The following is a 25,944-nucleotide window of genomic DNA, read 5'->3' as shown; positions in this document are numbered from 1 at the left end:
ATTCTCTGGGGTTACCATGATGCAAAATTACAATAAATCAGATTTCATGTGCCTTTTACACTGGAGGCCAGCATCAGAATTCTACAGTTTTATCGAAAAAAAAAAAAAAAGGTATATTTAGCAAAATTAACATAAGAGACAGAAGTAACTTTACTTGTCCTTCCAGCCAAATAATGCAGGTAGATTTAAATTTCAGTTTTAAATTGTATTTTATATACCTGTCTGCTGGCTCATCTCCAACAGTCAGTTTGCCTTTTGAAATCATATGAAGAAAATCTCCAGTTTGTTCTAAATCATATTCTGTTGCTGAGATATACAGCCTAAATACATGAAGTTCCATGGCATCACTCAGTGAGGTTCTCTTACTCCAGCTTGAATCTCTCCATAGACAAAAAGAGTTGTGAATCGGGTAGTAAAAGATTCACAGCAGCCCATTTTTCTGCTTGGGGTTAATATTATCTGTTTATTGGTATCTTTGAGTATTTACAGAACAAGATCTATCTCTTTTAGAGCCTTAAGCCACTGTCATGAAGCCTATTGGCCTTAGCAGCTCTTGAGCTCTGACAACATTTCTTATTTAAGTGCACGTGAGCAGTTTCTCTGTGATCTTAGTTTTACTTGTGACATATCTGGGGAAAGTTAAATCTGTCAAGTAATTTTGTAGGCATGTTTTTCAGTCACTTTATTGTGATAAATACAAGTTAGATCAGAATCCTTTATATTTTAAAATATCTCGTGTTCCTATATGCTGTTCCTACTGATCCTTGTGTTGCCAGCCATCCTGTTTCTCAGTTCCTTTAGAGAGCTGGTATGTCAATATTATAGTAGCTTTATCCCTTCTCCTCCCTCTTCTGCTCAAGATTTCTTCTCAGAAACTTGATTTATAACCCATATTCTTCCGTAAATCCTAAGTAATTTTAGGGTTTTCTTTAGTTAATACACATGCAAGCTTCCCTATCTATTCATGAATACTGCTTATCTTAATGATTTTTTTTTCTTTACAATTATCTTCTAGGCCTTCAACCACTGCTGACATTATACATCCTGCCTTTACTAACACAGAAAAGAATGTCAAAATCAGTTCATAGTCTTTCTTCAGTCTTGGCTGTTTTTGGCATTCCTTCTTCAACCCATCTTCCTGATTCTTCATAAAAAGTTTCCACCTTCTTTTGGCTGAAGGAAACAGGCAAATCTACCTAAATTTTGTGACCTTCCGCCTTACCAAGGAAATTGAAATTTAACCCTATGTATTTCTATTTATAGTACAGGTCCTTTGAACCTGATACTTCTTTCTTTTGTCTAAGACAGAACTTTCCACTTCTGCTGACACCTTCATTGAATTAAAACTGGGTCGAATTACCACTTATACAAAATTATAGCCATAGTTTCCACTATTTCCTTCATCTCCTGCTAGCCTATTTTTAATGTTCCTGTGCACTGCATTTGCAATGTAATTGCAACATGCTCTTGTATTTTCCTATGAGAATGGTAACTATAGTGTAAAATCCCATATTCTGAAAACAGAAGAATTACCCTGTTGCAAAAGAGATTTAGAAGTACTAGTCTTTGATTAATAGTGAGAGATCTATAGACTATTCACTTATTAGCATTCTAGATTCATGCAGTAACAAACAATATTAACATTACTGGGAACAAACACCAACACTGTGTCTTGCAAATGCACTTTTACCTCCACTGTGCTACCTACCTGCTCTGTTTCCTGGTCCAACAATACTTCTACATCCGTTCCCTTCCCTCCTCCTGACTCCACTTCAGTGGAGGCTATCTATTCCGTGCTTTAAATCCTGCAATGGTTGACTGAATCATGAAGGAAGAAGGCCATGTAGAGGAAATAAATAAATAAATAAATAAATAAATAAATAAATAAATACTTAATAATTTAAAAAAAAAAAAAAAGACCCCTTCTCTCCCCAAGAAATCATTAGGAAAGCAAGCATCATAAATCAATATAAAAACCAAACACATTTAAAAAACTGGAAATGTGGAATATTTCCACAAATTTATCATTTGTTCTGATGGAATATGCTGCTGGTGTTTTTTCTGTTGTTGCTGCTGTTCTGTTACGTTTTTTTCCAAAACCAACTCTTACACAAGAGGAATCATTTTTAATGCATTTATTAGGCCTTCTGAAGTGTTAGACATCTGTACTACCTAATGCACGTAGTGCTTTTTCACTGATTTACTTGCTATTTATTCTAGGTTATGATGGCAAGCTAAGAGTTTCACTGGCTTCTCTGCAATTTTTGAGCATCATTAAATCAAAATATATATCACACTTGTTTGCTGCAGCATACAGTACAGTACTGAAAAAGAAAAAAAAAAAGAAATCAGGTTTTCTAGGTCTTGAGAAAGCTGGCTATGGCATACAAATTAGAGTTTTGTTTCCTTTGAAAAATCTGGTAAACCTTCCCACAGGAATACAGTTAAAATGCTAGAACTAACCAATATAATCTGTCAAACTATACGTTCAATAGCATGTATATTGCACACTCCTCAGTTTACTCCTTATCTTTTCCAACTATTTATTCTCCTCTGATATATCTCTATGTTTTTCTAATTTTCTCAGATCCAGGATTTATTTTCAAACCAACAAAAATCCAAAGTAAGTCCAACTCTTTTCAGTTTAGAGAAATAATAAATAAGAATACTTTTAGCAGTCTTCCATTCAATCCCACCTCTGTTACAATTCCATTGTAACTTTACTGCACTTTAGTATAAAACAGTCCTTACCTATGTTTCACATTTGTTGGTTTGGTTTTGGCTAATCATTATTTCTCCTTCAGGTGGACAAAAAACCTTTTATTTAAAACTTTTCCTAGGTTTTTGGTCAAGTACTATATAAGAAATAGATACAGCATAAGTTATGACCTCCATAGCAGCTCTGGATTTTAGAATCCCAAGTATAATGGAGAACACATACCAATGCTGGACACACACTGCAATGAAAAGCATAAATATTGTGATTGATAGGCTAATATTGCTAATAAAGTGATTAAGATACTCCTGGAGAAATAATAAATATTCAAAGTGGTATCATGTCTCTGCAAGTCTCTGTTTTAGCTAGCAGAGTTTAGCAGCTGCTAGACTTGTGTTGGAAGATGATGAGTATAATCCATGTTATCAGAAGATAGACAGTTTTCATTGAGTTATAGGGAATAAAACTTCTGTTCTAGAAAGTATTATTGGGGAAAAAAAAAATTGGAAACCCAATACAATTAGTCTACATACTGATGATGATGGAAAAAAAAAACAATTGTCCAAAAAATAAACAGTATTTTCTATATGGATAATAAAAGCTAAAGAACTTACTCAAAGTGATAGGTGTGGTCTATGAAAATGTGGTCTATTTAGGGAAATTCAGAAATAAATTACAAATTCCCAAAATTTAGAGCATGGAAATTTTATTATGAAATTCTACTAAAGAATGATTGGAAGAGGAGTAACCTCTGAATCATTAGAAAAAGAAGGGAAAGAGAGAGAAACTGAAAGGAAATGTCAGAGATAGAGGCAGTGTATAAGAGGGAGGGAAGGATATAAAAATAAATTTATGAAATATAAAATTACAAACACTGTTACTAACTGTTTTGGACATCCTAGAAAAGGTGACATTGCATAGCTTTTGAATACAAAATTCATCTACTATAAGTAAGTAGGCATATACTATGTAGATCTGAGAAGATAAGTTTGTGCAAAACCACCATTTTATTGTACTGAAGGGCTTTCTATGAAATTGCACTATAACAAAATAACCTTTTTTTCATTTAGGGAAGTGCCTAATTTTTTTGTGTTCTAGCTAGCCTACAAACTTTCTCAGCTTCTCTCATCAATTTTGATGACTCTCATCAGTCCCACTGATTGCCCTTAAGATGTGACTTAGGTCCTGCTATTGTCAATATATCTTTTTTTCACTGTTTAGTAGATCAATTTTCAGATGCTTAAACTGTGTTAATTATTGGTGGCTTGTTTGGAAACTGCATGGCTCTTACCTCAAAAGCCATTCCTGTTACTCACGACTGACATTATGCTGAGTTTTGGAAAATTGCTTCCTTTTTTACTTTTAAGTTTAACAAACATACCTATTTAACTAAAAACTGTAATGTCCCAGTCTTAGGATTTTCAGTTTAAACAGACAAACGTAGGGAAGAGAGAAATTGTAACAGAGCAGTGAACTTTTGTGCTGAGACACTGAACCCTCAGCATAACCAGGTACAGAAATCTAGTCACTTGGCTCCCAGTTACTGAAATGAGTATTGTGCAACACTGTCTACTCTTAAACTCTTTATGCTTCCAGATTAGTAAATAATGAGTGGAAGTACTGGATAAGCAAATGTTGTGAAAGTAAAATATAAAATGACCTTTTCAGTGATTCTGAGAAGTGACTTTTTTCTATGCCTGAAATATTTATGATGTCTTAAATACAAAACTTCTGGTTTCTGGTAGATCTACTTATTTCTATATATCCTTTCCTGATGAGACCAACAATACTATGACACAATGTACATAAAAGCATTTTTCCTAGGGCCAGGCCTAGCAAGTGTAAGAAATCTCATGAGAAAAATCTGTTTATGAAAGCTTTCCTGCTCATTTCTTCAGACTGAAATTACTTGGATGGTCTTCTCACAGAGATCTAAGCTCTCAGCTGTTTATCCAAGGCAAACAGAAATGATGAAAATTTTGAGGATGACCATCACTACATGTGGCTGATTCTGGCCCCATTTGGAATCACTGTGGTCAGTTCCCAGAAGAAAAATTATTCCTGCCATGGCTTAGAAGCATGTAATCTGATTTGTCAGTGCTCAGTCTCCTTCCCAAATCCTTGAATTATTTCTCCTGAGTTGCTATAGTAGTATGACCATTGCCTTTTCATTAAGATGTTAGTATTGTATGTGACCTAAATACTTCCTATTCTTTTGTAATTGAAGATCTACTTTTCCATAGCTCATCCAAGAGTACTATTTATCTTACACAGATCAAATGTTGTAATAGATGTCCCTGATTTGTGCTTTTAAAATACTTTTTTTTTTTAGCTTACTGTAAGGCTGCTTGTTTCAAAGACTTGAACGATATACCCTGAAAGACTACAAATAATTTATCAATTATACTTTTATTTGGATTTTAGTGGGGTGAGGAGTGTTAAGCAAAAGTAGCAGGTGTACTCAGAATATTCATTCTAATGGTCAAGATCTATGATCTAAGGTTTATTTTCATGATCATTTTTCTGCTTTGGAAATACCAAAGCTCATCAAGTCCAGTTCATGAAGTGTGTAAATCAAATGCTTGATTCCACCCAGATTCAATTTAATTACTTGCAATACAAGCCTTTCTTTCTAATGCTAATCTATATTGACATAGATCCTTACACTAGCCCTGCTGGTGCAATGAAATGTATGTCCTTCAACCTTTGCAGTAAACACACAGATGAAGCATTATAGTCTCACAACATGTTTTTAATATAGAAGAGTTCATAATTTAACCTTAGTGCATATCTACAGAATTTTTTTTAAACAGTATAGTTATCCAAGAGCTCTTTCTCCCTAAGTTACTTTCCCATGTATGAGCAAACAGCAGCACAACACACCAGGAATAAACATCTAATTGTCCAACTTAATTAGAACTAAAGCTAGTCAAGAACTCTACTGTCATGCAAAGATGAAAAATGAAGACTTTTGAGCCTTCCCAGCCGTTTGCATCTTTCTGTACTGTCAAGTATTTTAAATACACACAACTGCACGATTTTCTTTGCCCTGACGGGCATAGCACTGATTAAAAGATGTAAATGCAAAGGCCAAATCCATCAAGCTTGACTTTAACTTCCTAACATGCTGTAGAAGGCCATAGATCACTTCACTGAACAGGATTTAAGAGATTAATTTGTGCCAGCAGTCAATGACAGGCATGCTAGGAGGAAATACTAATGATGCTAAACCTTCAAAAAGCTGGTTTTTATCTACATTGATTACTGACTACTCATTAACGATCACTATTACTGTCTTCTACAGTATTTACTCTTCAACCTGAGTGGTTAGTAAGTTTTCAGGACTTCCACAGTTTTTGCTATAAAGAAGAGAAAGTAATGTGATGACAAATATTACTTTCCTTGAATGCATCTTATTTCAAATAATGCAAATAATCTGCTGCTTCCCTCAGCTTAAAAAGAATCAAAAAGTCAGGAAGCAGTTCATCGGCTCACCATTTTTTACAGAAGTCACTGACTTTCAGCTTGCTCTCTCTACTAATGCAAATTACCTTCAACCAACTACATCAACATTTTTTTAAAAGCACACATAATAATACACTAAACTCAAAAACCTTGTATGGATGCATGCAACAAATCCTCAATACTTTTTTAGAGTAACTAGTTTTTCTGCATGAGACACACTCAACCTTGACATTAATACAACCAGTGTAGTTTGCCTAGTAAAATTTAGTTACTCACTTTTGAGTCAAATACACCTACTCTCCTGCCAACTCACAGAGCAAGAGTGCCTCTTTACCCATTTGTAAGGATGATGGATTGGAAGAAAGGAACATGAAGGCAAAGCGGGTTATTTCGAATGGCCATTTTTGCTTTTTTAATGGGTTGTATTATAATAAGTAGGCACCTGGCCTGGGAGAGCCAGACCAGCTACATGTCTATGCAGAGGACACACTCTCCTCTCCTTACATTACTATAATGACATCACTTCCCTGAGATGTGTCCTAGACTTGGCAAAACTGGCCAGCTCTCAACCAGAAACAAAGACAGCAAAGCTCTCATTAGGTTAGTGTGCTTGTGGGGAGAACGGGCTGAATTTGAGATGAAAGCTATTCCGCATGGACTGAGTCAGGAAACAGGACAAGTGTTAAACACTTCCATTAACTTCATGCCAATCAGATGTCAGCAACCTTTACTTTAGTCTAGTATTAAACATCTTAGTTTTCCTTTCTCAAAGAAAATGCCTCTCCTCCCAGAGCCTTGGACTTTGCGCTTGAATTTCAGCCGCTGATTGGACACTGAGCCAAAGACTCAGTAGGCAACAGCTGAGGTGTTTTCCAGCTGGAGATCTGTATTCTAAATTCTGAATTAACAGCTGCATAGAAAGCCAATAGTCCAAGATTAATGATTATTCTTACATTAAGCTAGAATCTTTACTGATAACCACTGCTTTTTAACCACTATTCTTTTCTGCCAGCTTCTCCTTCAGTCTCATAAAGTCTCATAAGTCAGTTTCTCTGCTGAGGACTGCATTGGAGGTGAAGCAAAGCCTCCTCTTCTCAGAAGTCTTTTTGCATCTAGAGATACACATCTCTATAACATTCTATGCCCTGGCTTACAATTCATGCTTTTTCTCATTTCTCTCTCTACAAGCATCCATTTCTGAAGCAAGAGCTGAGAATAAGAATAAAAGGTTACTTGGGAAGATACTGAAGGTGAGACAAGATCAGAATAAGCAACATTTTCTCTTCAAGAGAGATTCAATGCTCCTCTAAAAAGACAGAAAGGGAGAACAACAGACTAGGACAGAGCAGTGAGTCCCTGCACTGGTTAGGGCTGGTCAGGCTTGTCTGCTGCACAAATACTTCACCAAAATGAAGTGAAATACTGAAATGAATGAACTTTATGGGTTCCTTGCAACTCAGGATATTCTATGATTCTATGCCCTTGTTTAATAGCACTGTTTTGTCAAGACTGTTTTCTGAAGGTGACCTTGATCCAATTGGCTTAGAATCTGATATGAAGTGACATTAGGGAATGGAAAGAAAAATATTTCTGTCTGAGTTCAGAACCAAACCTATCTTCTCCCACCACTGCTTTCAAAAACAGTTGCTAGCCCAAGCATCCCTTTTGGAAGAAGCACTCCTACCTCCTACTGTGCCTCCCTCCACAGTAGAAGGAAAGTGGGCATGGGTGAAACAGGTCGCAAAGATGAGGAAAGATCTGTGCTGGAGGGCAGAGCAACAGCGGAATCAGGAATTTGTTGGGCACTGAAGCTGGATGCTAAATATAGGCTTCTTGCCTTGTCTGTCCCAGAGGACCAAATATATTGAATCAGGATCACAGGTTGCTTTCAGCTATTGGTTTCTAATAAGCATTCACAGAAACTGTGGGAGATGCGGCACTAAGGACTACTCATTCATCCACAGCATACCAGCGTGCTGTCTTCACAAGTAGGTAGGAGGTGGTGTCCCACATAGGCACTGAGGTTTATATTGCTCAAGCACTCACTGCTGGGAAGAGATGATTCTTACTGGCTGTTGGCACCCTGTTTTCAGATGCCATGTACGTCTAGTCAGATGGGGTCACTTGGAATCCCTCTCCTCTTTAGTCAACCATTCTGTGCACAGAAAAGCTGACACAGCAGATAATGCTGCCTCCTTAAGCCCCATACACATGCAGTTGCATCTGTATGAATCCTTGTGGATAGCCCGCCTTTCCAGTTATATCAGTGAACCAAGCTGTAGCTCCAATTTATAACTATCACTGAATTTAAAGAGAATTAATAATGACAATCTACCATTTAGAAGTGTTGAAGCCTGGGAACATGGAAGAGGAAAAGGTCAACCTGTGGACAGGTGCTAGACAGAAAGCACTGACTGAGGTCTGTTTGCAAGGATCACCCCTCTGTTCCACAAAGTGTAGCATCAGTGTGTTAGAAGCGGAGAATTGTATACTTTCAGGACACTAAGGCAGCCAAACTGAAGAACAGCATGAGCTGTTAAATGAAGTAACTTCAGCAGTATAGTATATAGCATTCCCATGGGACCAGTTTGCGATGAGAACATAAAGCAAATAAATGCAAATGTTTTTTAGCTGTACATTTTAACATCTAATGTTAAAACTGTGTCAATTTATGCATCTCTATCTATGAACACAGAGGTTGTGGCTGTGCAAATGAGCCCAAAGTGAAACTCAAGCTATTGTCTCAGAAAGATTTTGTTGCCATTGCTGTTACATTATTGCAATAAATAAATAAGGGGTAAATACATGTAGTATTGCATCAGTTTCAAATGTAATTATTTTCTGTGTCATAAAAATGATTGCTGTTTGAAATGGAAATGAAGTTCGGCAGCTATTGCAACAGGCATTTTTTAGAAGAATTCACTGGAATTTTAGAACCTTAACTAGTCCCAGAGTCAGTCTCTTGTTGAGCTGCAGCACTGTGCAGAGCACCTGCACTCTTCCCCTGCTGTACAGTGATGCAGCAGTCGCTGTCACTGAGAAGAGCTTTCCCCGAATCCTGGCTCAAGGACAAAGAAGGCACTGACCTCCTTCTCTTGTGGCTCCCTCCCCTTTAGACTCTGTTTCACTCTCCATCTCCATTTCTTGGGTGGGCTCCTGTGTTACCAACTCTCCTAACAGGATAAATACCAAAAAAGAGTCTATAACTTTTTCCTTCCAAAACAAGTTTTGAGAAAAAACAATATTTTTCATGGAAGACTTTTCTCTCCATACTTTCAAGCCTAGAAAAGCATAAGAATAAAAATGAAATCAAAAAGCATAAGATCCCTTTCCCCCAAAGCTCACGAATTTAATTGTTTCATTTTTTTTTTTGATGAAAAATTAGCATTTTTTTTTCTGTAGAACTTACTCTTTATAATTTCTGAGGCATTCCAATACAAAACCTCTATTCCCAAAGCTTTCAGAAGCATGCATTGAATTTACACTTATTTACTTCACTGCTGCTTCATGTTCTGTGAATCTGCACTTTAGTTTCAGGAATGTTTTTTCAATGTAAAAGATACTATATGAATATTCAAGAGTACTTGTAAGAAATACATCAGATTCCTGTGCAAGCATTCACATAGAAAACTGATGCTAGGAATTAGGCTCATTCAACCAAGTAGCCAAGACCACAGCATGTGATCTGAGTGCAACTGAAAAACTCCTCTCAAATTATTAATATTTACAGGGAATAGCTGGGGAACAAACTGCCACTCAGAACTATTTGAATAGAAAATGCATTTGAGAAAACTCAGTATTGTTTTGCAGAACATTCACAAGGAGAAAAATAAACATAATATACTAAATATACTGCTAGTTCCAAAATATACCCTCAGACCTAGAATTTATTCTGTCTAAAATAGTACCCATAGAAAACTATTCCACATGAGTAGCATAAACGTTCTGGAGACCTCATAGGGTTGTTTTTCAGTATTCATGTAGTATATTTTTCAGTATTCATGCAGGTACAAATACAGAAGTTCACAGCCTTAGAAACAATGGAACAATGGCTTGAACTTCATTATCACTGCAATCTCTTCTTTCAATTCTCTCTTTTTCAATTCTAGTTGCAATTCTGTTCTCTTTGCTATGGTATCCAAGTGCCTGGGAGACTAATAATAACACTGCTCCGTTCAGTACCATGAGCAGAAGTATTTCACTGTGATTGTTGAACAGTTTTTCCCACCTCTATCTTGCTCCACTGTATCCTTACATCAGCAGAAACTGGTATCAATCTTTTATGTGCCAGCTGAACACTTCTTTTTTCTTTTTTTTTTTTTCAGAACAGAATCATTTGAGATGTTCTTCTTGCATTAATTATGTTTCTGCATCCTTTCAACTTAGCAGATGTAAGAGATTATTCTTTTATATCATTGACTCAAAGTTTGCTGAGGAACAAGTCCAGGCAAGTCCTGGGCAAAGGTAGAGAAATCTGTCTGGAAGACACTGATGGACAGGTCCTGGCTAAGGGCTGTGAAATCCTTTAAGGAGCACAGATGGACAAGGCCAGGGGCAACGAGAGAGAGATAAGCTGCTGCTAATGGCCGGGAAACGGTCTTTTGTGTGGACTTATCTCAAGGAAGGTTGGCCATCTCAGGAGGTATGCACATGACTCTTGCTCAAGCACCCAGGGATGTCACGTAGGCAGGAAAAAAAAAAGGAGGATAAGAGAGGGTCCAACAACCATGAGGATAGGTGTCTGCCATCAGATCCCTCACTACGGAAGGCCTGCGTGCTGACGGAGTCAAGATGTCTGCCATCAGATCCCTCACTACGGACTGCATGCTGACGGACTTCCCTGGGCCTGCTACCTGAGACCTGCTGCTTCCTCCCGGACTTACTCTGCGGCTTCTTCCCCGACCCACCCGGTACCTGCACCCTCTCGTTGCCCAAGACCGGCCTCGCTGCTCCTGCCCTTCTTACTCGGACCATCAGAACGGCGTGCAACGGGACTACTGCCGGATCCTGGTGGTGACTATCCCCGCTTTACGCTGTTCTTGCTTCTTTCTATCTTTTCTATCGCCCGCCTTCCCTTCCCCATCACCCCAATCCGTAATAGTGTCCGTCCTCCCCTTTCCCCATCTCCCTTATTAACATTTGTAATAAACTGGTCGGACCAACGTTTGAACCGTTGTTTTTTGATCTCACGCCGGGTATACATACATCAAAGAACCTCCTCTCCCTCCTATAAGTTGGAGCAAGACAGCAGATTGTGAGGATGAGTCCAAAACAAAGGTTTTCTCCACAGTTTTGTTAATGTTTAGCACTTTATTTCTAAAATTATTTGATAATATTAACGAAAAAAAAATATATATACTTAATATCCTCTAGCTGAATATCAATGCACTGCATCTTCGACATCTTCCATATACAGATCCAGATTTCTTAACAGAAGTTATTTTAGACAGTAGCCAGACCATCTCTGTTGGGATAGTGAAGGCGTGTAATCATGTAATTATAAGCCATATGCTCTATATTAATGGTGTAACTCACTCCTCTTGTTTCAGCTGGGATAGAGCCTATTTTCTCCTAGCAGGTTGTATGGTGCTGTGTTTTGCATTTAGGTTAACGCCAATATTTTAGTTGTTACTGAGCCATGTTTATCCTAAGTTACAGACTTCTCGGTTTCTCAGACTGCCCTGCCAGAGAGGCACTGGATGTGCACAAGAAGCAGGGAGACGATAGAAACGGGACAGGTAGATCAAAGTGGCAAATGGTGTGACCCATACCATACAGCATCATGCTGAACAATAAAAACTGGGGTGTTGACTGGGTAGGTAGGCATCAGTCAGTGGGTGGTGAGCAATCACATTGTGCATCATTGTATGTTCTTTTATCACTATCATTACTATTATTTTCCTTTCTTGTCCTACTAAAATGTCTTTATCTCAGCCCACGAGCTTTACCTTTTTCCTGATTCTCTCTCCCATCCCACTGTGTTCAGGGAGCCAGTAAATGGCTGTTTGTAATGTAAATGTGCTGAGCTTCCCACTGGGCTAAACCCCAACACCATACTAAACTAAACTCCATACTAAAGTCTCTTCTATCTTCTGTTTATCATTTTCACTAAACAAAACCTCCATCTGTCTTTTTTATTATTATTATTATTTCTAATGCATAAAAAGTGGAAGATTTTTACAATTTTCACTTGTTATTTTCATTAAGTACTATTTACAGGGATGGACATGAGCAACTCTCTGATAGCAGCTTTCTTTAGTGTGATTTCATTCTAACTGAGAGGACAACTTTCTTTCCTTTGAACAGCACTGCACATTACTTTCACTAAGCCTTCACAAACTGTTGTTTACAGCCATGCCTCCTTCTGCCTCTCTGGTTTTAGAAGTAAAATTCCCTGTTGGAAAGTAAATTTTTAATGCTTTCTTTTTTTCCTTGTCCTTTTTCTTCTTCAGAAGGAACTGTTAAAAGAGAAAAATTGAATGGGAGATTTCAGTAAACTTCTAAGGTTATCACTGACCCTACTTATTCAAGTACAATCTTTGTCAGTAAGCTCAGAAAAAGAAAAGGATGGTCAAGTTCTGTGTGAAGGATACCAGTATAGACTGTTATAGGCTGATTAAAACCCCCCATGGAATAGATGAAATGACAAAATGTGGGATGAAAATACAACTTCAAAAAAGAACTGTCTGTTTAGCTACTGAATGAAGATATACCAATATAATGTAGGTTCTTCAAGAGTGGATACATTTACAGAAGTCAATGCAATCGCTGCTGGTTTTCTAAAATTTTCTAAGCTTTTAGTTTATCCAGATATGGAAGATGACAGTGTCTTTAATCGGTGTTGCTTAATGCCAATACTCCAAGGCTCTGTACTGTTTTCAAATATGCCATAATGCAACTGCTGTATGCATTTTGCAGAGAAGCAGTGGTCCATGACATGCAGCTTAAACAATAATTTTGGTTTGGCTGACACTTTTCAGAGAACTGTATGTCTGACCTCCCAAACAAAAAATAAACTGCATTTCTTCTTTTCACCATTAGCGCGTGGTCTCCTTCCCACTCAGATTGTATAATCTCTTTTTAGAGAAGAGCCACAAACTACTCAGTTCTGCTGCTGCTGCTTTCCAGTTCTGGGGACGTGTTCTGTAGTTTGCCCTAACTGTTCGTTTGAGAGGTTTATCCTTGCATGAATCATGCAACACAAAGAGGACAACTAAACATTTGCTGCTACTCAGAGGTAGGAAAAATCAGAACAAAACTGAAATAGTCAGAACTTTGGTTCAATATCTGCAATTAGCCCTGTTGGTAAAATTTCAGGTTGACCTGAATAGTATCTCATGAATGTCCACAGTGCTGTAAAGAAAAAAGATCAACATGAAGATACAACAACAACGAAGTAAACCAGCATAAGGAAAGCAGCTCATTTTCTGAATTGCTTTCCCAGAGGCTAAATTCACTTTGTGCCCCTTTGTTAATTTCAGATCTTGTACCTACAATGGGTAGCTTTCCTGATACTGAGGAGGCCTACAGAAATCAGAGGACACAGAAAGCACAAAGATTTTTTTCTTAGTAAAATGAAACTCACAGGGGAAAATGACTTGCACAGTGGAAATTTATACAGACTTGCTAGAAGCCATCATTGACCTTAAGATACCTCTCTTTTCTCCCATCTCTGCCATCATTATGTAATTATCAGAGATATTTCTAACTAATTATGGCACTTCTTAAAGCGATTGCATTGATTATAGCAAGGATGTTCTTCTGGAAGTTTAGCAAATGAAGCACTGGGTAATAGTATGAGGATGTTTACACCACTAGATCATTGTTAACATGATCTGGTCAAATACATAATGACAGAAAAATGTTGCCATCTAATTAATGGTGCATAGTGACCTATATATAATGAGCTAGTTTAAGTCCAGATCCTGTTCACAACATAAGAAACGATCAATTTAATTGGGGATTAATTGGCACCTGGCTTTTCAGTTTGGACAATCCTTAAGGCATAGTCTTTATTTTGACTGTAAATGCCTTAGGGGAGGCATCGTTTATTATTCCGTATCATCATCTCTGTGTTATTTTTATCACAGATCCTAAACAACTTATTGTGCTGTCCTTGTAACTGGAGGAAAACAGACGAGCTGATTTTAAGAACCATCAACCTTCTGCCTTTGAAGAAGCGTACAAAAAATGAACATTATCCTCAGATTAGTCAAAACCCACATTAACAGCAGAGGTTCATCTTTCAGTTTGGACAGATTCCAGAGTTTGTTCCAAACCAGTCTCTCTCTCATCATGTAGAAAGATCTATTGGAAACAAACAAGTCTCTCTCGAGCAGAGTATAAAGGAGGAAGTAAAAGTACCTGTCTCCAGTCTAAGGGAGATAATGAAAAACTTTGCTCAGACTTTTGTCTCAGTTTATCCATAATAGCATTACAGGGAGCCAACCGTGAATACATCTGTAGGGCAAATGATCTCCGATTCTCAGTGAGTAATGCCCGCAAGTATTAGTCACAAAATATACATGACCAAGTAATTAATTCAAACTGACTAAAATAAATAGATACTATAAATTAGAGAAACTGAAAGAAATTACTTTCCACATGCATGGAAATTTCCTCAGAAAACATTTGTCTTCATCTCTACAAAATTAACTATATCATCTGAGATATACTTAGTTTCACTGGGCATGAGAGGGAATAATAAGCCTAAATGTGCTAAGCCTTGTTGGATGTATGCAAAGAGATTTTTCTCTCTTCAGAAGATCTGATGAGGTACACCACACTGGATAAACATGAACACATAGGTTTGCTTTTATAGTTCTAGAGAAGAGAAGAAAAGAAAAAAAAAAAGGAGTGATTGAATGAAAATAAGCTGGGGGAAAGAAACAACTATTTCCACAAAGTCAATATATCACTTCAGGCATCTTAATTTTTGGAGGGTGAGTAGCAACTAACTGAAGAAAGAAAGTCAAAGTTGAAATAAGATAAGGAGGGCAAACACTGAGTGAACAGGGCCAGTGGCAAGAGTGATAAGCATTGCTGATAGCCAGGACTGCAGGATACTCCAAACTCTTTTTCTTTTTATATCAGTCTTCTGCTTCCAGTAATTAAGGTCACCACACTGGGGCATTAGCTGTTTGCCCTTAAGAAAACCATTCTGAGTTTGACAAATAGCATTTGTGTTTACCTTAATGTTTCATCAAACAAGACCTCAGCTGGAGGAGCAATTTGGCTCACTACTGCCTGAAAACTTAGTAGAGTAGATATTATCACAAAATTTCAAAATTTCTATGCCTAGGAATATCAGCAGAAACTTTTTCCAAAGACATTATTTCAGTACCATAGATTTACCTTTGGAGAGCAGAAAGTCTAAATATGACATAGTGGATATGATTGCAAATGGACATGCTCCTTATAGGCTTACAAATTTAAACACATGATCTGGAGCTGGCTTGTTACTCCCTAAAGTAAAACGTGAGTAAAGAAAACAGTGTACATGACCTTGTTTCTAATACAGCTGTCTTTGTTTTTGCTACATTACTGTTCTCACTTCGAACAGACATGAAAGAAAGATGGCACCAGATGACAAATGGAATTTTATTTGTGAAAAGTAGCATACTCCAGTTTCAATTTCTCTTAGAATAAGAGAGATCTTAAGGAAACCAAAGAGAAATTGCTTCTTAGGATAGAAGGCTCTAAAGCTTGTCAAGAGAAGCACCTTCAACACATGTACAAGATGCTGGCATTTTGTGAGAGAGAATCCCTTATTTTTTTTTCAAATTGTCTTTTCTCCTGACACCTCCATCAGCAGAGAGCTTGTTCACAGCTCAGCAGCTTCATGTGAAGTACTATTGGCTTCTCAAAACCCCATGGGGAACAGAGATCACCCTGGGCAGTTCAGACAGAAATATCTTTTGAAAAGAAAATTGCATCAAATGGTATGTTAATGGCAGTATTCAAGCCAAAAGCAGTGGAACATGGATAGCCTTAAAATAAGTCTTGCACCAACCTACAGATTCGACTAGATCCATAGTCACAGCTTCAGGTTCAGTTGCAGATTTTGCTAAGCACATGGAGAATCGCTAAAAGGCATCTGTCAACATGACACAAAGACAACATTTTTTTAGTTGTTTCTACAAAGGAAAACTCAGCTGCTAAGGAGGAAAAGATTTACCAACCACAGAAGTACCTTCTGAATCATTAATGAAAAATAAATGAAGAAGGGAGAGAAGCAGCCTTTATGTTAAATACAGCTTTTAAAAATATATTTTTTTCCACAAGTAGCAGAAGTAATGAAGCATGGTAGATGCGCCCTGTCTCCCTGGCAATCCCTCTAGCTGAAAGGAACTGCAGTCAGTTCTGTTTTCTTGGGCACTTTGTTGTTGCACAGGATGGGCCTGATATTCCTGCCAGCGTGATGGGAAACAACTCAGCTTCCCTCACTGAGAGCACTAATTCACACCACTGCTTTCTACTAGTTTTCTTGATAGTTGCAACCATTTAATTATCCTTGAGATTTCTTTCCTTCCATTCAATTTTATTTCAATGGGGTTAAAATTTCAGCAAGTTAAAAAGCTCTTGAGGGTGATGGTCAGACAGCAGCTGTAGTGAAATTACCTCAGCCTGATTTCTTCAGGGAAGTGAAAATTGTACCTAACAGAAATAATTGATCCAACAAGGATAGGGGCCTAATATTAAGTCTTGATCTGAGATATTCTTCTTGAATAAATGTTACATTTATTACTGAAACTAACTATATAAAATTGTATTACTCGGATAGACATTATGCTATGGTTCTGTTGAGGGATTTATGGACTCATATAAATAAGCTAAAAAACAGATCAGTAAGAACCAGTGCCAGGTTAAAGAATAGTCAACCTTTTTTAAATAACTGATTTAATGTTATTTTTTTCTGAAAACATTCATCAAGAAAGACAGCAAATTATCCAAAATAATAAAATACAAATATCAAAGGAAAAAAATATATAAGTATCCTGATGTAACGGAAATAAAGATTTTCTTTCTGAAATTCTTGTGCATTCACAGAGGTTAAGAAACAGTAATAAATGGCTGGCTTGTTAGGACAAAAAAATTAGCCAAGTTTCACTTGTTAAGTTTTGAGAAGAAACTAACTCATCTCCCTGGTGAGTGGGAACTTCACCATGAACAGAAGTTGAATGCCAAAGGCAGAACTCTTCAAGGCCAAGCTCTGATTTTAATATATATATATAACATATATATATTAAAGATTATATATATATTTACATATTATATATATATGTATTATATATATAATATTATATATATTATTATATTATATTATATATTTATATAATATAAAACCTGTGTTTTCATGAACATACAGGTGCATGCACTTAATTTGGCACCTTGCTTCTAGGCATTGAAATTTAGGTCTAATATGATAAGACTTATAGCATTACTGTATCCTCACTGACACTGCTTGCTGTCCTGTTCTGTAGGTGCTGGTTGTTGTCCCATCCACACAGCTAGAGACTCTCTGATCTTCCCAAGTTTGCTAGGAAGTAATGTACAGAGAGACTTACTGAGCCCTACTTCTTGTCTGTGATTCCTATCGACTTCCTACTGTCCATTCTTTCTTTCCTCCCTCCCTTCTTCCTTTTACTTATTTTCACTGGAGATTCTTTGATCACAAAGAGAAGTTAGGATATACTACAAAGTACTGGCTGTGCTTGCAGCAGACAAAAGGTTGGAGAATCAATATAATAAAATTTTGCCCAGGAACAATCGTTTCTGCAATTTTGCTCCACCTGCACACCCCTTAATACCCCATTAGAGTCTGTGGGAGGTATTTGACAAGCAGTGATGTTCAGACAGCTATTCCCTCCTCTCCTTCCTGTTCCTCTGAAGGTGGCTTAAATAGATTTCTCAGCACAGCACTGGTCTCAGGCACCCACTCACCATTTATCTTCCCAAGCTATTAATCACAATCATGAACAATTTAGAGCAGTTCCTGGTCTTTTTCCCTGAAATGAAAGAGGTGCTCTTGTCATGAATATTATTGCTCGTGAATCACAGTGATTTCCAGCCATGTCATCAATTACAAACATAGCTAATTGGAGTGCCAACAGGGCTGCCTCTCTTCACAGAGAGGCTCCTGCCATGGATTTTACTGACTATAAATCACTGTATTTTCCGACAAGAGACTCCACTCATCTCCACTGACCTGAATCCAAAGCACCAGTATTGGCTTCTTGAAGTTATCAGGCAATGCAGTGTCACAAATCCACATCTAGTCAGTTCACTAAGGAAGATACTGTATTTCCTTGTGCCCATTTTGCTTGCAGTTCTCTCTCACATCTTCCATATCTTTACTTTTGCCTGGTATCATCAGGGAAATTGGCCTGTGGTCTGACAGGTCTCATGCCAAGTCAATATTCCCTACACTTCCTCCAGGGGAGACGCAGAGATATGAATATCTAAAAAATGATTCTTCTTTCTCTCCTCAGATAGACAACAAGTGCTGTCTCCAAACAGTTTGTCAGGACTTCTGGGAGACAAGATCTATTGGCTTTGTTTCTCAGCGATAGCATTCATGGGAAATGGATCTTGTGCACAACTGTGAGCAAGGAGGAGGCTGGGAATTTGAATTGTGCCTAGCAAAAGAACAAGAAAATTGATTGCCTTCTGACTTTAACTTCAGGCACAAAGCAGCATGAGAGTATAGAATTCAGTATATCTTCTGGATATGATGAAAGAGAAAAGTCGTCCCCCCCCCCCCAAAAAAAAAAAGTCTGAATCAAAACTGAATCTGCTTCCTCCTCAGCTGAAAAAATATCAGTCTACAACAGATGGAGGAAATGGACACTAATGTGAATAATTTTGTCAACTCCCACGACGCTAGGTTCTCCCCCACTACAACACTTTACGTACAACACAACAAATTGTACTTCCACAAATTGCATTGACACTATGCTCACTATTAACTCCCAAAACACAACCTTCACTCATTACCTCTTATTTTCACTGATCAAGATCTTTCCCTCATAGCTTCCTGACTTTACCACTGATACCTTCAGCTGCTCCAAGTATCTGAATAATTTCTTCAACAGCTTGGGAATGTGTCTGAGGTCCACATACATCTATGGTATCTAGTCCTCACAAGTTTCAACAGAGTTACAAGAAACTTGTTCTCTTTCTCCTGCAGCAGACCCTCCAGAGCACTGTGAGAGAGAGCACTGCAGCTATGCTTCCTAGTATCTCATTCTTCTTAGAGGATTGTGAAAGGAAGACTTGACAGAAATATATTTTGAGTCATTTGGTTAGTTGAATGGAAATAACTTATTTACATGAGCTCAAAAGATGTTTAGGCAAGAACTGCAAAGTTAACTGCACAGGCACATGAGAAATGCTCTACCCAATCAGGAACAAAAAATGCTCATATTTCCAGCAAACCAAACATTAGCGAGCTTAGCAGAAAGAAGACTGTGACTATTCTAACAAAAAACTGTCTGGTCAGCTAAAAACTTTTAACAACTCTGTATATCTTAAAAGATCATGTGAGCTACTGCAACTAAATCAGAACATAGATTCAGAAATTACAATTTAGCAATACCACATATGATTTTTTTTTTTTTTTTTTTTTTTGCCTACTGAATAAATAACCAACAGTTTTACCATAAAGCAGATGATCACAGGCTGGTGTCTGTTTCCAAATGCACTTAAGCAATGAGCTTATTGGAAAAAAAAAAAAATGTTCTGACCATTTGATTATAAGAAAAAAAAATCATTATTAGTCAAGAGATAATCTAAGTCTCATGCCTGAAATAGTATGCATTTTGCAAAAGAATGAATTTTTGACTCAGAGTCAATGAAGGGTGAATGACCTTATACTTTATTTCAGATGGATAACAGCCTGTCAAGATTAGAATAAAATCATTGAATGCCTCCCTTCTTTTTCCTTGAATTGGTATAGTACATTTTGTGACACAAAATCAATGATGTCTTAAAAATGCAAAATGAAGAGTTCAAGAAAATATAAGTGGGAGAGATTGTGGATTCATCCCATAAAACTCGCTGTACATGCAACTGAGCTGTAAGAGAGAACACGGCTTAGAGCAGAGGTTGTATCTAGGCAGAAACCAGGGGATTACATTCCTCCAGTGGGGAAAGCAGGGAAATACTGAACAGCAACAATTTAATTGGGAACGTGGGAAGGAGAAACACAGTGACTTCTCCTGACAATGATGCTGCTGTTGCTATCATACATAGTGCTGTTTCCTTAAGTCTCATATGGAGCAATCTTGAAAGGCCAGTCTATCTCCACTCTATCCTCTTATGGATTTTTTATGAATTAAAATTAATTAGAAACAGGAGCTATTCTTACCAGTTGGGTAAAGAACACCTTATCCAATCTGCTTACATCAATACAGATAACTATTAGTGGCTATTTATAATAAATACGTGATTACATAAATTATAACAATCCCCGATAACCTCCTCTGCAATAAGTGTAATGGAAAGGTTATGCTGCTTTGAATGTGACTTGCTAAAGCCTTATGTTCTGCACCTGTCCAAGTTAAAGTTCACCTACTCCTTTGTTCAGCAGATGCATAATTTCTTTCTAATGGATGCAGATAATTGCAATTGCTACGTTTAAGAACCATGGGCAGTGTAACGCTATAATGCGATGGGAAGTACAGCAATAATAGCAGAGCAGCACAATTCCAGGCTGCAGCAAATGAGAACAAGCCCAAATGCAGCAGCCATAGACACTAAAAAAAGAAGAAAAACAGCTTATCTTTGAAGGCCTCACATATGCAGGGATCTCCAGTGCTATGCCCTCACCTTTACTGCAAACCCTTAAATGAGGTCTGGGAAGAGGTGTATCCTGGCTCCACGCCTTCCAGTTGCTCAGGTGCACTGCACGCAGCTGAGCTCCCCTGGGTTGGCCCTGCCTTCCCACCAGGTGCTCCATCACTGGTTCAACCTGTGACTTAGCATTTCTGCTACAGGCAGGTATTGCTTCTGTGTTGCTCTCTTCTTTCTACTCATTGTGCACTTAGGTATTTTGTTTACTTTGTTTACTAAAAAAAGCTTATGCACCTAGATGAACAGTATTTTTAAATACTTTTTTTTTAATGGCCTGGGTAGAATTGAGTTTGATCAATTCTCAGTTGATGTGCCATAACAAAAAATCTTCCTTCCCCTTAACTCCAGCTGGTCCCTGGGTTTCTGATGCTGACAGAGCACAATTAGGACTTGCTAGTATTTATTTTTCTCTTGTTATTACTTTATCCTCTTCCCTTTGGATCACTTCCTTTACACAGCAAATCCTGTCCCATCAAAGACATTTCTTTCCCTAACATTAACCAAGGTGGTCTCATTATACAGTTATAAGCTCTTCCAGGATCAGAGCTTTTGACAGCACTTTGAATCAGAAGTCCTTTTGTAGGTAGAGTAACCAGCAGAACAGGGCCACGGTTCTAGCCTACTGCTCCTTGGAAACAACAGGAGGTAATTAAATAACATAGCAGAAGAGAGAGCTTCTAATTTAAAAAACAAACCTAAACAAAGAAAGGATGCACAGAGGACTGCATTTGTCACTGATGATTTGAATGAATTAACAGCTTGCTTTCCTTACAGTGGGAAATGGCATGTAACAGATAAGCAGCTGTACAAAAATAACAAACTTCACTTACTATATGCACCACTGGAGCTTACTGCAGATGTGCGTTTTCAGAAAATTATATCCCAAACACTCTCATTTTTTCCAGTGTTTGCATAATGAGTACTGTGTTCTAATTTATTTTTAATGTGCACTTTGCCCCCTACTGCCAGCCATTCTTTAAATGAAATGTTGCTTCTCCATGAGTATTTCTACATAAATATTTTATGACTGAACTAAATAAAAAAATCATATTTTAACTGCTTGAGGATAAATGGCTGAGGAAGTGTGAGCAATTCCATTTTGCTTTCACATTTATTACTGGTATTTCAAAGAAATCTCACTGAGGCGAACTTACAATTTTATTTAGTTTACACTAAAAGACAAGACATTAACTTCATTTTCAACATGAATAGGAACCACACACAAATGTGTTTCTGATGCAGAGCACCTTTGCTATAATGAAAATCATAGAATAACGGCTGCAGACCTGTTAGAACCTGGTATAAAAACCACAGCTTACCACACTGTACAAACTGCAATTTCCTTGTCACTTTGCAATCAGGATATGCTATAGAAACAAATAAACTTAGAATGAAAGAATTTACAATGTGAGAGAAATTAACAGCATATAAAAACTAAAATGAATCCATGGTAGATAATTCTCTTCTTCCAAGCGTTGTTAGAAGTTACCTGAATGAAATTAAATCAGTTTTTGTGGTCAAACTGAATGCTCCATCAACACACTGTGATAAAGAGTCAGCTTCATTTTGATAGTGTGTATCTGTAATCAGTTTAAAATAAACCTTTAAAATGAGGGTCATTTAACATCCGTGGTCTTGATGTATCGACACAGAGGAAGAAGAAGTGATGAAATGCTATGACAGATGCACAGGCATTTGGGGATAAGCATGTGAAGGCTGAATTTCTCATTTATTTATCTTTATGTTTGAGAAAGTCTAAATAAAATGATTCATGGAAAATTAAGAAGAGAATAGGGACTCAGAAAAAATTTCATTATGAGATGAAAACAAGCTTTTAGAAGCACAAGCGTGCAAAGTATAATCAACATAAAAGCACAAAAGAAGAAAAGACAACTGCTTCAAATTATAACTAACCCCAGGCAGAAGAGTTTGTTGCTGCTCCTGAATGGGATTCCTTTTCTTTGTTTATCATCTCAGTCAAAACAATCAATGTATTTAATGTTTTGCCACAGTTAGTGAGTGCCTCAAGGGTATATGCAGTATTCTTTTGCAGGGTAAAGATTTACCAGAAGTTTGATTAAATGGAACTAGAATATATTTGCTTTGCTGCAAACTGCACAGGATGAGACCACCATCCACTTCCAAAGCCAGGAGAGAAATTAGGCTGGGACTCAGCAGCTGATGGTAAGGGAGACTGCATTTTGTATTAAAAAGCTGTCAAAAACTTTGGCAAAAATAGGCAAAAAGCATGTATACATTTAATGTAAGCAATCTACTTTTAAGGAGAAATCAGTAAAGATTGTCCTCAGTTTCCTGCCTTGAAGATGACGAATATCACTAATTGGAGTAGGAAGCCTGAATGGCATGATCTAGGCTTGCAATATGGTTTGGAGTGCTACTGAAGACTATGTGAACACACAAATAAAATGAAACAGTTTTGCTTTGCTTTGCTTTGCTTTGCTTTGCTGGCTGCCTCATTAATCAGCCCATCTTAAGTAATAATGGGAACCTCTGCCAGGCCTTGTCTGAAGTTAGTCCAGCCTCAGCGTGTCTTATCCAGGAGGATAGAAAATACTGTCCCATCTTTATAAAGTGTGTAACTGTGTAGTCTGGCAATGCATTGCACTGCAGCCTGTCTAGCTAATAAGAATAATGGGCTTATCCAGACAGAAGAGGAGTTTTTCTCCTTAGAGAGAAAAATCTCCAACAGGAAAACTCACATCCTCCTTCCCCAAGTTGAGCAGATAAGAATTAATCCCCTTTTCTTGTTGTAGAGAAATGTACTCACTGTGCATCAGCCCAAACACAATTTGTCCTGAGGCAATGCTGCCTATCTGCTATTACCAGCTTGGGCTTCTAGGCCTCATTGGACCTAAACTGGTCTTGACTATACTTAAGTTGAAACTGTCTTCTCAGCTTATACTTTCCAATAGCTTCCTTCCTTACTAGCTGTCCTCATTCTAGCTGCAAGCACTAGTTTCTCTTGCTAAGCCCTTTCCACTAGTGATTTCTGCTAACTGCTTCTTTCGTCTGTTCATTCACATTATCTATGTGCTGCTCTTGCACTGTGTGACTGTAACGGCTTCCCAGGGCAAGAAGAGTAATATGGAGATGCCTTTGCCAGGTTAGCATTCCTTCTTTATCTTCACACATGATGTCAGTAAGCATTAGACTAGGTCCTTGCCTAGCCCAGGCCCTCCAGACATAGTTGGGTTGCTCCAGTAAGAGTACTTCATCCAAATTTATAACTTTCTTTAAAATGGAGTAGTCCCAAATGAAATGCAAATGAAACCTGTTTAGGTTAGCCACTGTGTTAATTCTTTTTATACTTCTTTACTCCTAACTAGATATCCCTTGTCATCTGGATTGACACCTTGTGAGACTTTTCTAGAGCTCTTTTTAACCCTGACTTAAAAATAAATGTGTACAACTTCAATTCATTTTAAGGTGTGTCCTTATATATAGCAGCACCGGTACAGGAAAACAGAAGGTAACCCAAAGTGCAGGAGCTGCCATGTGTGGCTGTTTGTGACAAATGAGATCCTCACATAGCAACTTTCCCAGAAAAAAATAATAATAATATTGCTTGAAACAGCACAATTTTTCCATATTTATATGTTCCCAAAATAATCCCATGCTGATGAAAGATTGCTGCTCTAGAAAATCAGCTCTCAAAAGTAATTTTCAGGCCGGAATAGCATGTGATGCTATTGGCACTAAAAGTAAATAGATTTATGCATATTTGAAGGCACCTGTCCTGTGTATATGTTCCAGCTACACTGTGGGGAGCTCTCAGCTGCAGGTCTAGGTCTTCTTTCCTGACCAGCCACATCACCTAAATATTGGTGTGTGTACTCTCGCTCAATTTTGGCATGTCAATTGTCCCTTTGGGTGATGAAAACTGAATGCAGAAGAACAGGACTTGAGTATTTGAGTCCAATTCCAGGTACAATTCTGATGCATTTACATTATGACAATATCAAGCTTGCTGGCTAGCCAAAGGTACCTGAGCAATTCTCTAAGCCTTCCATAGTATTCATACCTTCCCTCAGAACTAAAATATTCAACTCTGTGCTACCATTGCTATCCCAGAACAGACTGCAAAGAAACCTTTTCCTTTCATAAGTCACTCACAGTACCGTACGTTTAGAGAAGAGTTAATGGAATATGGGTTAGAGTCAAGTAAATGTTTGCAAAGAGCATGTCTGGGTTCATAATTTTGCTGCGAAATAAATTTCTTGACAATTATGAAATTAACTTGTGAGGGATGACTGTGTTCACAGCTCCTATTCACATAGGAACAGGAAAAACATAAGAAGTAAATACATTTAAGATGTTAGTCTGCTGTTACTACATCAATGAAAGAAGATGCTTGACACCGAAGTCACAACTGATCCTCCTGTTGTCAGCTCAAGTGCTCTTACAGAGGCTTATTTGAAAATCCATAGTCTGATTTTACTGTCCATAGGGACTGAATTAGATTGTCCAGGGGCAATGTTACAAATTATCTTCAGCTACTACGGCACTACCTTTATTAAGACATCTGATGAAGCTGTTGATTCTTATGTTTGGATTGCTAGAAGACTGAGTACAAATGAAGATGCTAGAAGACTGAGAAAGTGGGACTAGGAACCCATCATTTTTATTTAGGAAACATCTGCTATTCAACAGTGTGCTCTACTTGGGTATTTGTTCAGGCAGGTGTACCACAGCTGGATAGAGAAAAACCTTACGGAACTGACTTGCATTACAACTTTGCATAGTCTTTCTCTGGAGAAACCTGGGGCTAATCAGATATGAGCAATATACTTCTTTCAGGAGATAGCAGTGGTCTAGCACAGCAGATAAGTTTTAAACTAATGCTAAAACAGCTCGTAGCATGGGCTACTGCTGGCTGCATATAGCAAATC

General features: G+C 37.7%; 1 long non-coding RNA gene across 1 annotated transcript; it reads right to left on the bottom strand.

Annotated features, from left to right (window-relative positions):
* Positions 1 to 1,012: 1,012 nt before the first annotated feature.
* Positions 1,013 to 11,409, bottom strand: LOC121107834. Its single transcript, XR_005842232.2, has 3 exons — positions 11,096 to 11,409; positions 9,268 to 9,354; positions 1,013 to 1,818 (listed from the first exon to the last, which is right to left on the bottom strand). It is a non-coding gene; the product is annotated as an uncharacterized LOC121107834 (long non-coding RNA).
* Positions 11,410 to 25,944: the final 14,535 nt, after the last annotated feature.

This window comes from Gallus gallus, chromosome 1, assembly GCF_016699485.2.
Source record: "Gallus gallus isolate bGalGal1 chromosome 1, bGalGal1.mat.broiler.GRCg7b, whole genome shotgun sequence".
Taxonomy (NCBI): domain Eukaryota; kingdom Metazoa; phylum Chordata; class Aves; order Galliformes; family Phasianidae; genus Gallus; species Gallus gallus.
This window is presented reverse-complemented; position numbering and strand designations above follow the sequence as displayed.